Genomic DNA, 6000 nt, shown 5'->3' on the forward strand with positions numbered 1-6000 from the left:
CTGCTCACTGTATCTGTCTTAGGGGTACCGTCGTAGAATGGATTAAAAAATATGTCTCGGATACTTAGTCTTTTTTTCTTTTGTTGGGTGTTTAACAACAACACACGCTTTTGCAATAGAGAGATAGAGGGTAAGGGGGATTCAGGTATCTTCGTAGTTTTGCGGGTTATAGGTATCTCCTTGATCCAGATGACAACAATTTCCACAAGCTGGATCCAGCAATCACCGAATAGGCCTCTCTCACTGACCTAGCAGCCAGCGAGATGCTCGAACAAAGTCACTGCCACAGACTTGATAAGTTTAGTGATCTTGTCATGCAATCCTCTGCCACAGGAAGGCACGATAAGCTTGTGGTTGCAAAGATTAAAGAGTTTCCCCACAGTACCTGAATCTTTCAGCAGGCCCGACGATACTGTACGGTAAGCAACTCAGGATGCATCCTCCAACTGAGTCTCCAGGCTTATCCATGAGGCACCAGCCTTATTGCTCAGTCCTCCCCAGAAAAGTCCTCCCCTGGATCCTCCAGTTGCTTGGCTTCTCCCCGCAGGCAAGGCAGCACAGGATCATCTCTGGATCAGTAGGCCCCAGAGCCTCTGGGCCTACCCTTCAGTTGCGGAGCCTCAGGCCAGCCAGCCCTGAGACATTGATTAAGGCAGCATACACCTCAGGCCAGGAGAGCCACGAGGTCGGGGGAAAATGAACCCCAAAAGAGACCCCTCAAAATGGCATCAGTACCTTAAATACCCTAACCCAGAATGCACAGTGGGTAGACCACTCCCACCGGGCTGTTTCTGAGTAAAAGGGGTACCCAATACATTTGGCTTGTTATATTTCCAACACTTACTGGTGGTGACAGTGACACCCACGGTCAAGTGGAAATTAGCACAAACCAGCCAAACTGGTACAGAAGTCAGAACCTAAGCACAATTAATCTGAACCAGACTGCAGTTTTAGACAAACTTAAATTTAGAAAAATACTTGCATCAGTGTTGAAAATACCGGCGCTACAATTATATAATTAAATAGGCTTTCACAGACTCATCTAGAGTGGAGTGATGATGCCCTTTGGTAGGCAATACCCCCACCCTCGGGAACTCATGGTTCCAAGCTCTTTTACCATGGGCAGCTGCCAACCACAACCCTGAGTGAGCCCCAGTGTTGAATGATGCCGATTGGCTGCACAGTGTCACATGGGAGAGGTCACATGTTTCTCTGTACTTGGAAGCCCCACCCCATTAGAGCAGAATAAGGCCTCAGAAGGAGCAGGGAGATGGGGAGATGGCACAGATGAGTGAGTAGGACTTGCTGCAAGGGTGTCTAGCAGCAGACAACTACAATGTACCTGAAATTGACAGGGGAAACTGTCGCTTTAAGTGAATATTAATAGTTTAAAGGGAGCCCCCGCCATTTTTCATTCCTCCCAACAATGACACAGATAGCAATAAAATCCTGACAGTGGTTGCAGCCTTTTTCCACTTTTTAAGTGTTTTGTTGCTCCTTGTTTCCCTATTGGAGAGACCTCCACTAACTTCCTGTCTTAATGGTGACTGTCATTGGGACAGGAGATCCTCCCCAACAATAGGACGGATGTTCTATCATTATCTGTTTTGTTTGTCCAAAAAAATTGTGGATTTTAAAACAATTTTACCCCAGTACATGCCCATGGGGGTAGCCAGACTCCAACACTTCATATTCCTGATATGTGGCTGCTGTACCATGTATGTACTTGTATGACAAAGTATCCTGTTCTCTTTGTATTGGTTTTTTTATGAGACATCCTTGGTGTTCCTGCCAGTCCCCTTGCTTTCCTATTAAAAACTGACCACACCAAGCAGCAGACCACGCCATGGTCATAGCTGTGCTGGTAACTCAGTATGCTCTCCTCAAATGATCAGACTCCTCCCCCAGCTCTTATGCAGCTGAGAACAGAGGGAATGTGATCACTTATAAAGAAGTTTAAGAAAGTATTTATGTTTTTTTTATATATATACACAAATGTTTTGCCTTTCACTTCTGTTTTAAACTAAATGTTCTTTTTTACAAGGTGATCATTTACAATTGCTTTAACTGCCTTTTAGAGATGTTTGTTATCCCTGATGTTCCTCTACCACATCATTATTGCAGAAGAAAATCCTATTTCATAATAGATCACACTTTATTAATCACATATTAATAAATGAAAGTGGCTCAGCAGGCTCAATGTTTTATTCATCATAATGCATTCTATGCATTAAAGAATAAGTTTATTTCGGGAACAAGTTACATGTTTCACCCATTTTTAGGGTGGTACATGTATCATGTTCCCAATCCTGCAGCAGCTCCCCGCTCTCCGCACTCCCTGTGACAGCAGGCCAGAGATCTTCACCCGTTACCTGCTGCCACTATTTGAAAAGGGCAAAACCGTGTGGGGCTCCTCCCACATGGTTGTATCATTTATTCACAGAGATCTGTAAATGAATAAACTACAAGTACTGACGGTCTTTGCTGTTGAGCACTCTAGTAGTTCATTGAGTCATCCTGTCTTTTCACTGACAATCTGTAGGAGTTCTGCATGGCACCCACGATATGCTGATGCCTGCTGCAATGCATTACAGGCTCAAAACAGGCAAAAATTTGCATTAATTATTTTTTTTCTTAAAGTGAACTTATCATTTAAGGTGAAAGACCTTCTGGGTGCAGCCCCCCATATACTTACCTGAGCCCCATCTCCATCCAGCAATGTGCATTAGAGCAGAAGCTCTCCTGGAGCCACGCTCTGTGTGTGAATGGACACAGGCTTCAGTACAAGACTGTTCGAATGCTCCTATAGCAAGAGGCTTGCAGGGGGAGGAGTCAGGACCGCCGGCGGGGGAAGCAAAAAGAAGAGGATCAGCGCTGCTCTGTGCAAAACCAGTAAGCATAACATATTTGTTATTATTTAAATGAAAAATTCTTTCTGTTAGAATAACTTTAACTTTTTTGTTAAATGATTTGAATACTTTTCCAATACAATCACATTACCAAATCTTTAGCAGAGTACCACAAAAAAAAACTTAAACTCACTAATCAAAGCCCCAGAACCACTAAAGCTTGTTTTAGTCCCGGTGACATCATCACTGGGTCTCTGTGCTTCTCTGTGCAATGCAGGCAGATCATGGCTGGTGGGAAGGATTGTCAGGGTGTCGTACATAGCTTTCTGAAAATATTACAGCTCTCTCCTTTAATATTCCTCCCAAGGGTCTTCAGCCAGTCCTGATGCAAGCAGTGAGCTGGCTCATGGGGGCAGTCTGGGGGGTTATATCTAGATGTCCATCCGAAGCACTCTGTATTTGCATGCAAACTGTCCTAGGTAATGGACACATTTTATAAGAAAGAACCTAAATCAGACAATTAAAAAGGGGGTGGGGAACCATGGATAGTCAGGCTAGGAAGACAAGGCTAGATGAAACAGGACATCCTCCAGCTAGGAAATGAGGCAGGCTTTGTCTGACTTGCTTGAGAAACTCACAATGTGCAGTGAAATCAGAATAAGAAGTTCATTTCACTACAGGAGAGAATAAGATCAAGCTAAGTATCTGTTCTTATCAGTTGTCAGGGGAGGTGCTGTGCTGCTCCTAGCGGGGAGGGCTATGCAAATCCTCTGGCATGATGGCATCTAGATGGTTCGTATCGGCAGAGACCGAACCTGAGTGCTCATTGGTATTGGAGGCTAGTACTCGGTTGAGTCCGAGAAAGCCAGAAGGGTGCTCCTGGTGAGGATGGATGCTGCACTGGTCTGGCTGAAGGCTGGGTCACCCGGCCTTCTGGCTAGGACTGGTCTGGTCTCTGTTCCTGTCAGTGCCTGGTGGAGGAGCTGTCACCCTGACCAGGAGATCAGGGTGCTGCCATGCAAATCCACTGGAAAGATGGGGGCCTGGAAAGGTTGGTATCGGTGGAGGCCGTATTTGGTGTCTATGGCTCTCCCCGAGAAAACCTAGAAAGGCTCACTATTTGGCAGGGACGGAGGTAGCACTGGTCCAGCTGAGGGCCGGGCCCGAAAGAAGCCGGTGGTGTGCCCCTGGAGTGGCAGTCCATGGGTGCTGCAACTTCACTGTGAGAGAGGGTCACTTTGAATTATGGCACCAAGGTCACTGCACTTCACACACTTTTTTCACACCTGCCTCGTGGGCCGGGCCTTTTGGCTGGGACCAGAGGAATTTTCTATTCCTGGCCGAAGGGCTGGCCATTGTATTGCACAATAGTCACTTTCACTTATTCTCTCCACTTCCTTCTCCCCCACTTCTTTTATTTGAGCCACTTTGCCATGTTTTTGTTTGTACATGGTTTTGCACGTGTGACTGGTAGGGTGTAGGTCCTCGAGCGTGCCCTGAAGGTCTTGGGAAGGGGTGGACATGGCCTTCTGGCTTAGTTCACCCTCTCTCATGGTGTCTCCCTTCAGGGGAGCCCCACCTAGTACTTGGGTGGGTCTGTTTCAGCAGACCCTCCAAAGAATGAGGGCCGTCTGGTTTTGGCCAGATGGACCAAGTGTAAGTACCCCAGTCCCTGTCTGGAGCCCCGGGGGATCAGGACAAGGTCCTTCAAATTTGGAGGACTATGTGTACCCCCGTTGCATGCAGGGCCGGCGTTACCACTAGGCGGATTAGGCAACCGCCTAGGGCGCACTGCCGCCTAGGGCGCCGGCCGCTGGCTATTTTATTTCCGCACTGTCCTCCACAGAGCCATGTCATATTCATGTCATGTCAACCCCCAAGGCGCTCTCTGATGTCACGTGTGAAGTTGGGGAGGTGTGGGCGACCGGGCATCCATCGCTAATGCCAGTGAAAAGCAAGGGGCTGGCCGAGGGCAGATAAGCCCGGGACTCGGGAGAAGAGCTCCACCGTGGCACCGCCTCCTCTTTGACCTCGCCCCCTGACCCCGCCTCCCCCAGGAGCAGCGTACCCTATGCTTCCGGAGCATGGACTGCTCAAAGTTCCTCTCCACACTCTGATGTGAGGCACGCACGCCGTACGCACGAATCTGGAGGACAGGCTCGCTGGGGGCACAGAGCTGTCACAGAGGATGGGAGGCGCAGGCTGCTGCAGGAGCCGCTGGAAATGGACGGATCAAAGCAGGAGACTGGCATCATGGTATGGAAGGTACTGTCCTCATACACACCTGCAGACAGAGACTGGGACAGAGGTGGGACTGCAGGAGCAGGGCTAGGGGTCTCTCATCTCGCCCCAACACCCCCTCACTATCTCAGCCCCCCTCCCTTCTCTCTCAGCCCTCCTCCCCCCTCTCTCAGCCCTCCTCCCCCCTCTCTCAGCCCTCCTCCCCCTTCTCTCTCTCAGCCCTCCCCTTCTCTCTCTCAGCCCTCCCCCTTCTCTCTCTCAGCCCTCCCCTTCTCTCTCTCAGCCCTCCCCCCTCTCTCTCAGCCCTCCCCCCTCTCTCTCAGCCCCCCTACCTTCTCTCTCAGCTCCCCTCCCCTCTCTACCAGCTCCCCTCTCTCAATTCCCCTCCCTTCTCTCTCCAAGCCCCCTCCCTTCTCTCTCCAAGCCCCCTCCCTTCTCTCTCCAAGCCCCCTCCCTTCTCTCTCCGCCCCCCTCTCCCTTCTCTCTCCGCCCCCCTCTCCCTTCTCTCTCAGCCCCCCCCCTCTTCTCTCTCAGCCCCCCCCCCTCTTCTCTCCCAGCCCTCCCCCTCTTCTCTCTCCACCTCCCTCTCTCCAAGCCCCCCTTCTTTCTCTCTCAGCCCCCCTCAGCCCTCCTCCCTCGATCACCCCCCCTTCTCTCTCAGCCATCCCCCCTCTCTTAGCCACCCCTATACTCTCAGCCCCCCCCCTCTCTCTCAGCCACCCCCATCTCAGCCCCCTCTCTCTAAGCCCCCTTCCTTCTCTCCTAGCCCTCCCTTTTCTCTCAGCCCACCCTATTCTCTCAGCCCCCCTTTCTCCAAGCCCCCTCCCTTCTCTCTGACCTCCATATTCTCTCAGCCCCCACTCTCTTAACTCCCCTCCCTCTCAGCCCACTTATCACTCTCAGCCCCCTT

The sequence above is a fragment of the Lithobates pipiens genome, unplaced genomic scaffold (genome assembly GCF_037356315.1).
Source record: "Lithobates pipiens isolate NorthernLeopardFrog02 unplaced genomic scaffold, aLitPip1_a1.2 Scaffold_19, whole genome shotgun sequence".
Classification (NCBI taxonomy): Eukaryota; Metazoa; Chordata; class Amphibia; order Anura; family Ranidae; genus Lithobates; species Lithobates pipiens.